A 16,391-nucleotide genomic window follows, 5' to 3' on the forward strand; every position below is an offset into this window, starting at 1 on the left:
AATATTGCTTGGTCTGGCTAGTGGTCACCTGCAGAGACAAGTTCAGAAAACAGAGGAACTTTCCTGTGTGTTCAAACAAAAAATATAGGGTGCTGTAAAACTGCAGAAAAGAGCAATTCTGGCAGATTGGTAACCTTTAGTTTTTCAGCAGTGGCAATATGACTACAGCCTGGACACTTGTAAAATACACTGACATTCATTCCATAACTTTCAAAGGGATCCTAATTTATGTATTAATACCATCACAGAAACACCATGTAAGTAAATAATTATGAAATAGATTTATGTTGGTATTCAGTTCTCTGGCCTGCAGCCTCTAATACTTCAGAAGAACTAAGTAAAATGCAAGCTGTCTTGAAAAGGGAAATGGTTTCTTGGAAAGTCCTGCACCATTTTTCACCTCACAGTGTTTCCAGCCCTTTACTTAACAACAAACAATCCAGAAAGTGAACTTTGTTCTGTATTATCACATTGGAGTTTTCCCATGCAGCCAAAGCAAGCTCTAGGATCCCAAAGGCTGACCGCATATTGATTTTACAACTGGTTGTACATACTTCTGAGTGCACCAATGACAGCTTTTACTATCAACACACCTCATTTTTCATAAAGTTAGAAATAAAATCTTAGTCACCTTTCAGCTGAAGGATTGCTCCCCTTTTGGCTGTTTCTGATTAACCAGCTCATCTTCAGATGCTTACAAGTTACATACCCAGTAACTACCCATCTGATAAATAACAGGTCATTTTAAGATAACATTTTTCCTTTCAGAAACATTTTCCTGAGTCACTTAGACACTTGCCTCTGAGTAAAAGAATAATGGATTAAATAGAGCCCTCCAGGTATTTAGGCTTTCACAATTATGCTTTTTATTACATAGCTGATAGAGGACAGCGATTTTCTTCTCCACACATACTTGCCTACAACTGAAAATATTCTCAGGCTGTAGTAATTATCATTATAATTTAAAAATTCTCACATAGTTCATCCATGCAGGAGACTTGTGTCCTCTTTTGTCCCAATAAACTATCCCTTTCACATGAATTACTGTCGCTTCGCTGGCTGAGACACAAACATATACCATTCCTAGTCTGGAACTGTATTTGTCTTTCTGTTCTGCATCTGCATACGGCCTATTTGAACCTGGATGGCAGTTCATGAGAAAAGTGAAGTTGTTTTTATTATTGCAATAAAAGATAAGCACAGCTCATCAGCCCCTAAACATCAGAAATAAAAGTAAATTCTCAGTAATTTTGGCTGCAAAGACAATTTCGTCTGCAATGATAAAAGTAATTCAGCTAATAATTTTTCATCTGTTGCTCATACTTGTTTAATTCCTGTCTGTCTATCCCAGCTATATAGTACAGGCATGAGAACAGCACAGGAAAAATATGTATATTAGGAAACTAAACACACCTAACAACATTTGATGTACCCAAGATACCACTTGGTATGTGGTCAAGTTACGGATTATTTAGCTGTCCTAAGAATTTCCCTGACCTGTGATAACTGTGGCTAAAGTTTATCTCTCATTTTTTACCCTATTCCCTACATCAACCCCAGCTCCTCGTTACGTTGTTCAGCACTAAAGTCAAGCATGACTATGTCACAGCTTAGGAATTTTGGGACAGCTTCTGCCCCATCCTTGAGGCTGGCTGCATCCCGCCTTTTCCTCTCTCATGTCTGGCATGAGTTGAATGAATCTCAACAGTGGATGTCTAAATGCTGTGAGCCTAGAGACAGCTTTACTACTCAAGATTAAGCCACTTTCAGTGAGATAAAAAAATAGCAGAGAACTCCAAATATACCTTAATTTGGTTACTTCAGTTGTACTCCATTTTCTTCACTGCAAAGTGTGTCTATCACTTCACCTCTTTCCCCATGTGTCTTTTGTGATTGTATAAGCTAGAGCATTCATGAAGTTTTCTGTTAATATGTATTGTCTGCCAGTTGTTCCTGCTCTCTAGCACCCCTTTCAAAGTGTCACCCTCGCACTGAACTGTGTTGCAATCATCTAAGGGCAGACTGTCAGTTCATAAACTTCCATTTTCAAAGCACCAGATTTTTTTGCCTTTATGAAAAGGAACCTGAAGCCAGTAATCTCGCACTGAATTGGAAGGCACAGCAGAGTGCATGATCCTTTCAAAGTGGAAGCAGGTGCTGGCAACACAGGGGATTTACAGCTACCTCACCTAGTCAGGCACAGCCTTGCCCTGCAAACTTGGCCATGCTCTCTTCTCACACAACATCTAGCATCCTTCAGCCAGCCCAGCTCCACAGCTTGCCTTGTTCCTAGATGTTTTACCAAGCAACCTCTGAATTAAAAACCCTGTGCATGCATGACAGTTCTACACATTTAAAATCCAGTCTACACAGGTAGATTGTCTTGTGTCCTGCAGAACTGGTGACTACGTGCAGGCCCAAGCACACAACTTTCACTATATGAAATCAAGGGTTTGGGGCACACTATATAGAGACAGTGAATTAACAGAATATTTGTAATGAGATGTAGAAGGTAAACAAAGGTTCCAAGTTCATTGAATTCAAATTATGAGTATTTTAGGCTGTGGTTTTTCAGAGGTGTTCATGTAAGCATGGTATCTGAATCCAGTTAGAATTCAATGTTACTAAAAATGTTAATTTACACAGACCTTTTTAAAGATTCCAGGATACACACAGTTGTTTTTGCCAACAGCATTTTTTCCACACCAGTTTTGACTTACATTTGAATAACGATCTTCCTAGACTCCTCATTCTCATCTAGTGCAAGACTGTCCAAAACCATAAAACACACCGGCTGCCTTGCACAGTTACAAATGCAGTGAGCCTCATTACTACAGAAAACCTTACCTTATGTACAATGCTGTAGAAGAGCAGATGTTTTTTGGGTAACCGAGCGAGAAACTCACAAAAAATCTGTTAACCCTAAAATGGTAACTTTCACAGTGATGACATGTGTCTTATTTCTGCACAAAATGGTTGGTTTATGTGCCAATCAGGTTTTTAGATGCAAAGGCAAACTGTCATCTTTTATCAAGGAAAGGAAAAACTTGACCCGCTCTTTGTAGTAGAAGAGGAGACACTGAGGACACAAATACAGTGGTAGGTAAAAATCTACATACAAAGCACTTCTCTCACAGAAATCTCATGAAGAGGATACACACCCATGGATGTGGACCTTAGAGTAAGGGAACTGATGGGAGGAGCAGCTAACCCAGCTTAGAGTTATTGCTCATTATAATTGCACTAGTTCCTTGTCTAATTGTTGGGAGCTGTAACAAAGTCTTCTTTGCATGTGAATTCTGTTCCTCTCTTATTTTATTTTCCACAAAATTTCATATTACATCTGTTTTTCTGTATCCTTAACAGAAGCCTAGTTAGTAGGAGTGGACAGCAACATAATTTTTCCTTTGAGATGAAGTTGATGAGATTAGAAACTTTGCTACTACTTCCATTCAAAAGTGAAATGTGGATATCTCCAACCTGCTTGCAGAGCATGTCTATTTGCTTCACATGCAAAAGAGACCAAACCTAAGTACTGTGTTTATATACCATAAACACCTAAAAAAGCTCTCATTCCTGAGTCACATCATCCAAGTAAAATTTTATAGGTCAATTAGAAAATCAGAGTGTAATATCACTTGGTCACAGCTGCCTCTGGGTGGATAGACAGAGATATCAGCAAATTAGTTTGCATAAATCTTGGCTACACAAAAAATAAGGGAAGTACCAAGATAAGAATTTCTCTAGGACCATGCTGACAAATTTTGTTTTGAAGTTTACTAAAATTGTTTTAAAATACCTTATTTATTTTTCTCACTTTTTTTCCCTCTGGATTTTGTTTTGATTTGGTTAATGGCGGGGGGCGGGGTGGGTGTTGTTTCTGTTTGGGTTTTTTCTTGGAGGCAGGGAGGGGAAGGGGATGTTAGCTATAAATAATACCTTTAAAATAATTCCTGCTCATTTTCTTAGGTAGACATTTTCTTAGGCACTTCCAAGAGCAAGGTAGCTTTGGTATTAGTACCCCATTTTTGCCTATTACTTTGCTGAATGTTTGCAAAAACATTTGTGTCCAAGTATAGATATATTCAGGGTGACTCAGCTATGATTTTCCACAGCGACTATTGAATTTACATGCAAATTTGGAAGCTCGTGTAAATCGTCAATGAGCTTAGGAACTGAGGAAGAATAGAGGGGGACAGTTGCATATTTGCCTGAGACCAAAAGCATCATGAATTCTGTCCAAGTCACAAAGTCAGTGGGAGTCGAGCCAGTGACACTGGCAGCATGTATCTCTTCAAATAGACAAACATCTTACTGTGTCCCCATACTAGCAAACTTACATAAGCAGGCACAAGGTGATGTTTATTCCAGCAATGTGTCATTCATCCTGACTAAAACAGGGTTGAAAATAACTTTCAGAGAAATCAGTTTTGCATACTATACCCACATATTGTGCTCATTTTAACTAGCACATTATTTACTTCTAATGTATGTACATAGCATCTTTTTGGTTGTACCTCTCTGCTGGTGAGCCCAGTTACATTAAAAAAAAAGGCAGTGACATTGTTTCCAGTCTTGCAGAAGAAAACTACCAGCTAGCCCTGAACAGGCCCTGAACTACTAGCCTAGTCTTTAAACAGGACCCAATCACAAAATATTGAGCATTGTAAATTTCTGTAACAAGAAATCTCGTCTTTCAGGATTTCAATGCCATTCATGGACACAGAGAGTACAAAGTCCATATGGGAAAGTCCCATCACGTGTTTAATCTACATCCCCCACCACCCTGAAAGCAGTTTCGTATATCAAGAGCACCTCTGCTCACAGAATAAAGTCCACAAAGTAGTGATAACATGTCCATGTAAGATATACATCTTGCACTCATTCAGTAGATGAATGGTAAGCATTCAGTGGGGCTGCAAGAAGTTAAGTCTGTTGCTCAGTATAGCCCTCAGGATCTCAGTGACATGCACTGGAAAAGCCAAGTTCCCTGCCATTTCCTCAGTACTTTCATCTAGCAGTGCTCCATTTTCAGTAAGAAAAAGTGGAAGATTAAAAGAGAAAAACACAAAGAGAATGAGGCAGAAGGATGACTGCCTGCTTGGAAAAAGTAACACTTCTTTTCTTGATAGACTTCTATTAAGGATGCAAGAAAATTGCAGTAGTGTGAAATCTCCATGGGAAATGAAATAAAGAAGGGACAGAACTCACTTGCAAACAAGACTATGTTACAGTAAACAACAATTATGAAAGGAACTAATAACCCTGAGATTAGTTCAGCTGGTGAAAGCATGGTACTAAAATCTTAGGCTGCAGGTTCAATCTCTGTATGGGTAATTTCCTTATATTTGGATTTGATGATCCTTGTGAGTTCTTTTCAGCTCCAAATATTCTGTTATTCTGTAATACAATGATAATGAACAATAACTCTAAGTTGCACTATGCATTGGGGTCAGTTGCAGCTCTCATTACCCTCAATCCTTGCTGGCTCCATTGCAGAAGAGTTAGAACCAGACACTCTTTTTTCTCAAAGCCATGGACCAATCCTGGGAGAAGTCTGGAGAGGAAAATTCAACTCACATTTGTATCTTTCCTCTGCAGCACATCTCTATTCTGTTTTCAAAAATGAAATTCCAAGGAGTTGGACATCGTTGTCCCAAATGCTATTGCTGACATTGTCAGCATCATTTGCAGCTGTCATTTTGTAAGAAAGCCTTGCAGTTCTTTTTGACATTCCATGATGCAAGGAAGCCTTCAAAACAAACCTGAAAACAGGACAATTTTACAAATAGTGAGGATGTGAGAGCATGTGAGAACAATAGAGAGGATTCCTCCAGCAGAATGCCTCCAGGGTCATCTTTACAACCTGCATTTTTAACTGAAAGAATAAAAAATAAATAGCAAAAACTCACAACCCTCCCCCCAAAAAAACAATTGAAAAGGAAAATTAAAAATTTCCACCAAACCCAAACCTTCCACCAAAAGCAGAAAAATGAAAGAGGAACTAAAGAACCTGAAATAGTTTAGAGAAGGAAAACAGAATATACTGTTCCTTAGCAAAGAGTAAAATCAAACAGTCAGGATTCCTCCTTTATATATAACTGTCAGGATAAAAATGCAGTAAATAGCAGATATAATTTCAGGGCATGAACTACAAAAAAGATTTGGTGGCTATGATTTTCTTGTGAAAGACTGAAATTCATGCTACCATGAAGGGTGCCTGTCACAAGGCCCTATTCATCCTTGGTGCAGCTCCAAACTCATCCTGATGAAGAATTTTTGGTATCTGCCTTAGCTCTCTCTGTGGCATGGCTGAATTTTCCTCCCATGCTGAAAGATGAAGTAATGCACTTTTATGCAGATTGCTCTTACAGAGAGATAAATTCATGTGGAAGACCAAGCCAATGGAGATTTGCACTGGTAAGACTGCCATGGTTATTTTGTTTTCTTAATTAGAACTCCAGAGTCCGGAAGTCTACATTAATCCCAGTCAATAACATCAATCCCATTAATAACAGTCAAGCATGTGTACATGGCCTCTCAGTTTTAAACAGTGCTCAGATGGAATAACACAACCTATGTGACTTTGGTAAAAGTAAATATAGAAACAGATATAACTCAATTGCCAGAGTGTAGGACCTCTTCTGTGTTGGCCATATCTCAAATCTATGCTGGCCATATCTCAAATTTGCTCTTAAGAAGCTGCATTCAATCTTTAAAGTAATTTATTTTATACGGTAGAAGTTTGGTCACCTGTGTCAGGTAATGTGGTGATCACAGCACAGAGAAATCAAATTCTATTTGTAGCAGATATGGCTTTGGTGATCTAAGATGTTACTGATTTCGGCCACTTAATCCAGCCAGGCAACAGGAGGTAAATGTTGGCCTCAGTTAGACCTTGTCTCACATTTAGAGTAATTTCACAACTACAAGCCGCACCGATTATAAGCCGCACTTCCGGGGTGTCAGTAACATTTCGTTTTTCCTCCATAAAGAAGCCGCACTGGATTATTAGCCGCACTTTCGTTCATAGCGAGGATCCGTGTGCAACTTTCACAAAGTTGCCAAATAGTAACAGAATCGTGGGATCACGGGGTTGACTGGCTCAGCCCTGTTCGGGGCAGCTGCCAGGGAGCGGCCCCAGCCCCGCTCGCTGCTGCTGCTGGGAGAAGGGAGAGGGGCGTGCCTGGCCAGTGCCGCCGCCCCCCACCCTGGGGCTGGGCAGCGCTGCCGTTGTGCTGCCACTGCCCCGCTGCCACCCGGGGCTGGGCAGGATCCGCCTTGGCTTGGGGCTGCTGCTGGCTCGGACTTCCTGGTTGGAAAATTTCCAAAATTTGTTCATATATAAGCTGCTCCTGAATGTAAACCCCACTTCTGGTTTGGGAGCAAAATTTTAATCAAAATGGTGCGACTTATAATCATGAAATTACTGTAATTTGTGTGGTCATTTACTAAATCTTTCAGTAATATATAAGAATGAAATATGACTGAGAAGATCACGCAACAGCAATTTTGTAAGTGTATATAGGAAGACAAACATCAGTAAGAAATACATGTTGAACAACACAGAGGGAGAGGATGGAAATGCTTGGGGATGGAAAGGCCTTAACCCAAAGGTGATCATAGTTCTAAAGGTAGGACTGTTTCATGAGGATATTTTGGAGTCAGCAGTCATAAATAAAAAAAATTACATCCCCAAAATATTAAAAACTAGCTTCTGATACAACAGCTACGTGCAAGCTTCTTGAGCAGATTTTCTCCATTTAATATGCTCAATAATATTTTCATAAAACAATGACCAGGCATCATTAACTTTCTCTTTGAACTTATTAAAAACTTCAGCAATATTTACAATTCCTTGACTTCTCTTCAGGCTAATCACTTTCTGAACTAGAAGTAAACAACTTCTAACAAAAGGTGTTTGTGTACAAAATTATTAGAACCTATGTATTCTTATAAAATTAAAACCTTGGTTAACAAATGAATCAACCCAAAAAGTACATCAGTGTACTTCACAGGATGAACAACACCAGCAAACCTTGAGATCACATAAATAAAATTTGATTTGCTATAGGACCAAGAGCAGAAGTAGTACATGTAAGTACTACATGTCATGACTTCCCTCCCATAGCAAACTTGCCTAATAAATCAAGTTTTCAGAAGCCTTACCAAAACAGATGCCAGTTTTAACTATATATACTAATGTGCATTAACTTTTGAAACATACTAGTTGAAGTAGAGTTGAATAACTATGTCAACAAAATTAAATTTAAGATTCCCTTTTAGGACTGTTCCTATGCTCCTTTAATCAAAGAATGTTTTTTCACTGGTGTATTTGTTTACTGCTAATGCAAATGGTAATTAATAAATTTGTGATATAAATCTCTGAACAAAGAATGTAAGCTACTCAAGTTAATGTTAACCTTAAACTTTACTAGAGTAATTTTTGTTTCTTAAAAATGAGATTAGAGAAAAAATACAACTTCCATGCAATGCATCTTAGTGACCTTAAGGTATGACTGAAGCAGGTTAACACAGTCAAAACTTCATATGGATCCATATAAATGAATGCTGTGTTCACATTTTAGGCAGACATAAGATCAGAAAATAACCCATTGCTACTGGAGAATGGTCAAATGAATTCTTACACATTGTAAACCAAAGTCATAAATAGGTCTGATGCAGAAAGGAAAATACATTGTAAGTCTCATTTTCTTGTTTCATAAGCAAGAGCATGAAATTATCAATAGCGAATTTTTCATTCAGTTTTTGTTTCCTCCTGCATGGCACCATTCACCAAGATCCTCTCTCATTTTCTCAAATTCTTTTCACACCTGACCCTTACTGTTTTTAACTAAAGCAGTTAATACAACTTTTCAGTTAATGCAACTCCCTCTCATTGTAGGTCCAGGAAAATACCAAGTGGGCTTTTGCAGAGATTTTAACCTCTGAGACAAAACCAGTAGTGCATTCTCACCAATCTAAGAAAATCTAAATGTTTTGTTCACCCATTTTCACCCCTATAGTTTCAATGCCTGACAATCTGAAAGCAAGATTCAGGGCTAAACAAACTATAGTAACTGGCCAGATGCTACTTTTTGCTTCCTTTATGCAACATAAGCTTTCACTGTCAATCTATGATAGCACTATAGAGAAAATAATATTTCTACCCACTTAAAATTAAATTCCATTCTGCTAAATAACCTTATACGTCCAAGCATTTTTGCAGTGTTTCCTGCTATTCTTTATTTACTATGGAAGAAAAAAATCGGAGCTGTCTGAGCATTTAATTGGCAGAACTGAAAAACATTTATGAGAAGTTTCAGTATATCAAATTCTATTGACAAAACTTAAATAATTTGTGCCTCTTTCCAAAGTTTAGTACTTATTTTTACACTTCATAATGAAGTTTTCAAAACCCTAGGGTGCTTTATTTAATATAGTCTTTAATAGGTTTAATTTTCTCTTCTAAAGGTAGAGATCTATCTCTCTCACACAGGGAATATATGTAGTAGCATTTATTGCATATGTGTATAACACAGTCATGGAACAAAAATTTCACAGGAGCAGGAAAACAACATTATGCATGAACACCCTAGTTTTCAGTGCTTTGTCTTTGTGTTTTAGAGATTGGCTACAAAAGTTTAGTATGCTCCATTTTCTTTATGTTTTTATACATGGAAAACTGTTAATACTAATTTTATAGTTCTGCTTGTATGGATTTATAGCTGTTTGAATTAGTTTTTCTCATTTCACTAAATTTCTGTTCAGATCAAATCCATGCAATCTATCAAAAAGAGCACCCAGGCAGAAATCTGTAGTAGATTACCTGAATATATTCTAAAAGTACTTTTAGTTAAGCAAAGACAGATGGTGTAAGGACCAGCCTTTATCTGGTTGCAATGCTTTTATCTATGCCGTATCAGGAATGACCATCTAGAGGAAAAAATCTTAAACCCAGTCATCCACTAGGATTTGAAACACCGTTTAGTGTTTTAACACAGTTTACCCTTCGAACCTCATATTTGTCTTAACGTTACTTTGATCTTTGAGTGAACATTTCCACTGTATCACAGCAAATCCAATAATCTTTAGAAGACATCATGGCTCTTAAAGAGGACTTAAAAATTGACTGATAGGTTGCCCAAGAAGCTACATATGTCTGGAATGAAGCTAATCTCTAGCTTCATGGCAAAACATGAGAGATATTTACATGTAAATAAACATGAAAATATTTACATGTAAATAAAACTACGAAAATTCCTGTTCAGGAAACAATCCTATTACATTGAATAAGTGGGACACTTCCAGTACAACTGTCTTTTTTTTTATCACTGATTTTTTAAAATCTATATTATTATCTTCATTATGTATAATATATGAATGCATGACTGTGCAACTATGAATGCAAAACTATATGCATGCACCCTTCCTCATCTTTCTTTTACACTGCTGATACTAGTATAGGTAATAATGGAAAAAATAACAGTTATCAGCCTATGATCTTAGTCTGTAGTCTTCATGACCTGACACAATTAAGGTACAATATCCAGATTCCTCAGACAAAGAAGTGAAGAAAATGCAAGAATTGACTATGTTCTACAGCTATACCCAACATCAAGGTCTTAGGTTAGCTCAACTACAAATGGCATATACAACTAGAGTTTTCAAGACTAGAAAAACACCACCCATGTATGAACAACAATCTCTCTATATAAGCACTTTAAAAACTTGCCTTTTTTTTTTTTTTTTTAAATTCCAGAGAAAAGCATGTCCACATTTGATTTGGAAACCTGCAAAATTTTTATTACCTTATTACTGCATTCTTTGTCATGCTGATTGCATAAAATAAGGAAAAAGGTACAGTAAATACATTCAGCCATGACTAGAACGAGGGCTTAAAGTCCCTGAACAAAATCCCTGTTCATCAAGCCCTGAAAAAACAATTAAGAGTGGTAGTATTCTGTAAGGCCTATTTTTTTTCATTTTTCTGATTTCATGTAGAAAGGTGAAAAGAGTAAAACCCGATTTGACGCAGCAAATTTTTACTAAGGAACTACTGATCTGTTGCTGGCAAAGGAATGTGAACCATATGAAAGGTGACAGACTTCAAGTGACACTAAACAACACAGGAGGAGGAATGGCAAAAAAATATGTTAGAAAAATTAAGGGAGCAGTTTAGGAATTTAACATTGGGCTGAAGCTTCAGAACGTTTTCCATTCCTTAAAAGCTTTCCACATAAACTCCAAAACACTCTTCCATGCAGGAAAAGATGCGTTTTACTATTGCTTACAAACAGCTATTTGATTTCAGTTTGATTAAGAGTTTCCCCAGAGCTTCCCCACATAGCCTGGGGAGCTGCTCCATTTATTCTCCTCTAACCTTCATGTGAGATTATAGGTATTAGCGGTGTTGAAGCAGCAGGACCCATAATGTAGGGCTTCTGCACATAAGTGTGCTTTAGGAAAGCAGTGGACCCCCACCTAGTCTACTGGGTTTGGCAGAAGGAGCATAATGATAAATTGTCACATGCTATTCAGATCACATGGGACTAAACAGGCAGTCTGGTGGCAGTAACATTAACAATCTAGAGTCAAATCCTACACTTTTGGTTCACAGCTTCTATCGCCTTTGGTAAGAACAGAGCGTCATAAAGTGAAGCAGATCCCCAGTGGCTGTGGACTTTTTTGTTTACAACAGACATGGTGAAATGAACTTGCACATTCCCCACATATATTAGATCTACTGTTTTAGACAAACCGAAGAGAAGGATATGTTTGCTGGGAGGCTGCAGGTAGTTTCATTCCAGGTTTAAAAGATCTTGACATCAGATGCAAAATGAAAATCAAATCAAAACTAAATAAAAAATTTCTCTTGATCTTTCCAGATGAGCTGCTGTTGACACTGATAATATAGCAGCATTCACCAACATCTTTAGGAGGAAGAAACTCCCCTTACCTCTGCTTTCACAGAGGAACTTAATTAAAAGAGCACACAGAGCCACAGACATGACTCCTACCCAGGCATGTAAAGCACACATCTAGAGTTAATAGTTGTGTTTTTGTACTCTGTAGTTCTGAGGTCAGGTTGTTTCTCAGTGGTAACACAGCAGATATGCACTAGATATACAAATGCATGGCAGCAATTTTGCACAGCAGTCTTGCATGATACCTTCTATTTGTTATGAAGTACTTGGGAAGTAGGTGGTTTGTTGTCTGCTATCTGTGTAAATGTGAGGTTTGTCTTTCTGGACAAAGAGCCCATTCCGTGGTTAACTGCAATTCCAGGAATATACTTCCAGGACTACTTTTTATGATCAAAGACTGTGCTATCATTACTCTTCACATTTAATAATCAGTAGGGTTGCATGAGAAACATACCAAAGCAGAATTTCATAGAAGTTTTGAAATGGATGCTCACTTTTAAAAGACAATGTTGTCTTACTAATATCTTACTCTAGCATCAATCTAACTTGCAATGTAGACCAGGCAGTGGTAATAAAATAAAGGAGAAAGACTGATTTCCTAGCTTTAGGCTGAGGATATCCAGTCTTCTCAGCTTTGACTTTACTGATAGGAGATGTCTATATAAATAACTTCACAAATCCAGTGAGATTTAAGTGTAGATAAATGAAATGCTCTGATGTCAAACCAACATTATTTCTATCTGTCAGGACTTGTGTACTCACTGAAATAACTAGAAATCCAGTGTACTATAATGCCATAAAACAAAATAGATTACACTACACTTTAATTTGGAAAACTTCGGTAAGCAGAAGACTTAAACCCTAAGGCAATTCAAGTACTTTAATTCTGTATATTTTACTTGCAATTGGAAGGGAAAATAGTGAGTCATCCAAGCTGGTATTTTCCACCACAGATTTAAACTTCAGAGTGAGCAGGTCTCTAACTGAAAGTGTTAAAGAAAGCATTTTATGTTAAAAATCTACTACTAAATTCTAATTACTCCATGTAATGCATTTCCTATGCAAAAATACAGATACTAGAAGAAGAGCATTTCTTTGTATTTAGGTTGATGTACTGCATCCTACTTTATAAAAAAGTAGAACCTAGTAGAAAATTATATTTAATTATCAACACAAAGGAAGCTTACAAAAAGTGGTTTTCTAGAGTGAAAACCTGTAACTTGTGGTACTAAACAGGATTAAATTTGAAAGCCCACTGCACAGAGGAGATTAACTGGTTGTAATTGGTGTGATCAGTCCCATCAGATGTATGGTAGACAAGGCTGATTTTTTTCACTCTATAACTAGTAGATGCCAGGTAGCACCAAGCCAAATCTAACTTAGAAAATTCAACATTGTGCATTTATGAGCATATTTTAACTGGTTTACTAAAGGAAGATAGGACCAAAATATTAACCGCAAGTATTGTGTTGTTCTATATCTGTACGTCCATTACAATTTCTGAACAATCAATGCAGATCTGCGTATTATATGAATGTGTCTACACTTGCACTAAACCACAGTTAACTACATTTCAGTTCCAGCTGTAGACAATATCTTGGAGGATACAAAGTAGTAATTTAATATACACAGGCAAGTTTTTGCAGAACATGTTATCATTATCACGCTCCATAATGCAAGACAGATTAACATTTAAGCTTTGAATTAGTTGTCTCCCAGACATATCTTTTCTCTGGGCAATAATACACCACTGTATGAAATACTGAAACATTGAAATACTGTATGCTTAGAATTTCTGTTTGGGAATAGAAAACTTAAAACTAAGTACAAAGCAAAGTGGACATTTTTCCACATAATTTCCCTATGTTTAGAGTTCTTAGTTTGTCCTTCATCTTTGAGAGGAGTAAACAACCCAAAAGAAACAAAAGGCACTGGGAAAACTAATTAATCATGGGCAAACAAATCTTTCATCTTGACATCTCCATGTGCATTGTATCGCTCTACGAGTTTTCAGATACAATTACAGTAATTTCACGAATACAAGCCGCACCAATTTGACCAAAATTTTGGTGGAAACCCGGAAGTGCGGCTAATATTCCGGGGCGGCTAATCTATTAACAAAATTCTAAAAGCTGCCAACACGGAAGTGAGAGCCCGCGGCAGCCCCAAGCCAAGCTGGAGCCCGGCCGGCCCCGGCAGAGGTGGGAAAGCCTGGCAGAGGCGGGGCCAGCAGTGTCGGGGGCGGGCGGCAGAGCCTGAGCCAGCAGGGCAGGGGAGCCCGGGAGAACTGGGGCTAGCAGCGCAGGGGAGCATGGCAGAAGCAGGAAGGCCGGCGGGTGGGGCTGCCTGGCAGCGGGGGAAGCCCAGCATAATCGGGGCCAGCAGCGTGGGGGAGCCCGGCGGTGCGGGGGCCTGCAGTGCCGGCCAGGGCGAGGAAACGCGGCAGCGGTGCAGACAGGAGGGGGCGACCGGCGAGCCTGGTGGCGGCGGCGGCAGCCCTGCCGGCGGGGCGAGCGAAAGCGGCACTCGCGAAAGCGCCGCCGCGAGCCGCGAACCGCGAGCCGCGAACCGCGAGCCGCGAAAGCGCCGCCGCGAACCGCGAGCCGCGAGCCGCGAACCGCGAGCCGCGAGCCGCGAGCCGCGAGCCGCGAACCGCGAGCCGCGAACCGCGAGCCGCGAACCGCGAACCGCGAGCCGCGAGCCGCGAACCGCGAGCCGCGAGCCGCGAACCGCGAGCCGCGAGCCGCGAACCGCGAGCCGCGAAAGCGCCGCCGCGAGCCGCGAAAGCGGCGCGGGGCGGGCGCGGCGCGGGGCGGGCGCGGCGCTCGCGAGGCGCGGCGCGGGGCGAGCGAAAGCGGCAGCGGGGCGGGCGGCGAGCCCGGCGGCGGCAGCCCTGCCAGCCGGGCGAGCGAACGCGGCAGCGGGGCGGTGCTGACGGGAAAGGGGGGCCAGCGAGCCCGGCGGCGGCGGCAGCACCACCCGGCCAGCCCCGCCGAGCCGTGGCGCTGAGCTGGGCCACCCGGCCCCGTCGGCAACCATGAGCGGGCCGAGCCTGCCTGGCCCCGCCCCGAGCCAGTAAAGCCCGCTATGCCGCGATCCTGTTACTAATTGGCCAATTTGTGAAAGCTGCGCACGGATTCTCGCGACGAACGAAAGTGCGGCTAATATTCGGGGTGCGGCTTATCTATTGACAAAGACAGCAACATTGTCGAGGCACCGGGGGTGCGGCTTATAATCCGTGCGGCTTGTATTCGTGAAACTACTGTAGTTTTAATACCTACTTTTATTACTTTTCTTATTCTTTTAAGTACATGCTGTAGAGACAAATGACAGGTTCCTTTTAGTATTAATTTCTGTGGTGACAGGAGTCATCCAGACTCTGCACTGGCTGTGCACAATCCTTTTGGGAGACAAGTCACAGGACAGAGCCACAATTCAAGTGCGCTGTGATTTGTGCAGTCCTCTTCACTTGTGGCAAGAAGGCAGGAAGACCCGAATGCAGTTCTGGGTTGCTGGGGATTTAGCAGCCTTAAGTAGATTTCGTGATGACATTGCTTCCAAATGGAAATTTAGGAGAAGTAGAACTTTTGTTCACAGCGATGCATTGTTAAGATCATTCTGCCTGCAAATTCATCAGGGTGACTGCTGTTATGCATGCTATCACCCCAGCTAAGCTCCCACACCTTAGCGAGAGCAGAAGATAATGGGCCTGGGTGGATACCTTAATGTCAACACATCCATTTTTCATGTGTTTTTACTTCAATGTTAGCACTCCTAATTAAATACCTTTATGGTAACATGAGATCTCAGGTACGGGCACAAATTTAGTCAATGTACATTGTTGCCTAGGTGACTACAAATAAGTAAAAGCTAAAAATAATTAGTTAAATGCAGCCAAAAATAAACAATGAGAACTAAAAAAATAGGGCAGCAAAGGACATTTCAATACTAAAATCTCGACCAGTTAGGGTACAAGCATTTGAACAAGGGCATATTCGGAAACATTCATAATTTATATATGTTAGCAAATCTTATTTAGGTGTGCCAACAGTTTTTCAGGTCATAATAGTTAGCCATATTGGTTAAAAAAACATCACCAAATAATGAATATTTTTAATTCTTTTAGTTTTTCTTAGCATTTTGAATCCATCCAAGATTAATTTTTCTATGCCAGGTCTTGAATTTAGATTACATTGACAGGAGATCTCATTCATTAACTGCTTCCATTTCTATCTGCATAATGACACTCAATGACATGAGCGTACTGCTCTTTACTGTCATGTAAAAATGCATTTATATGCACAGTCTGATAATGTAAAGGTGTATCTAGAAATCACTAATCCAGAAAATTTGTTTTTGACGGTAGAAATTAATACACTGCCATATAGAACCAAAACCAAACAAAAACAGACCCCCAAAATAAGAAACAAACAACAGCAACATCACTAGGTAAAAAAAGACTGA

The sequence above is a fragment of the Catharus ustulatus genome, chromosome Z (assembly GCF_009819885.2).
Source record: "Catharus ustulatus isolate bCatUst1 chromosome Z, bCatUst1.pri.v2, whole genome shotgun sequence".
Classification (NCBI taxonomy): Eukaryota; Metazoa; Chordata; class Aves; order Passeriformes; family Turdidae; genus Catharus; species Catharus ustulatus.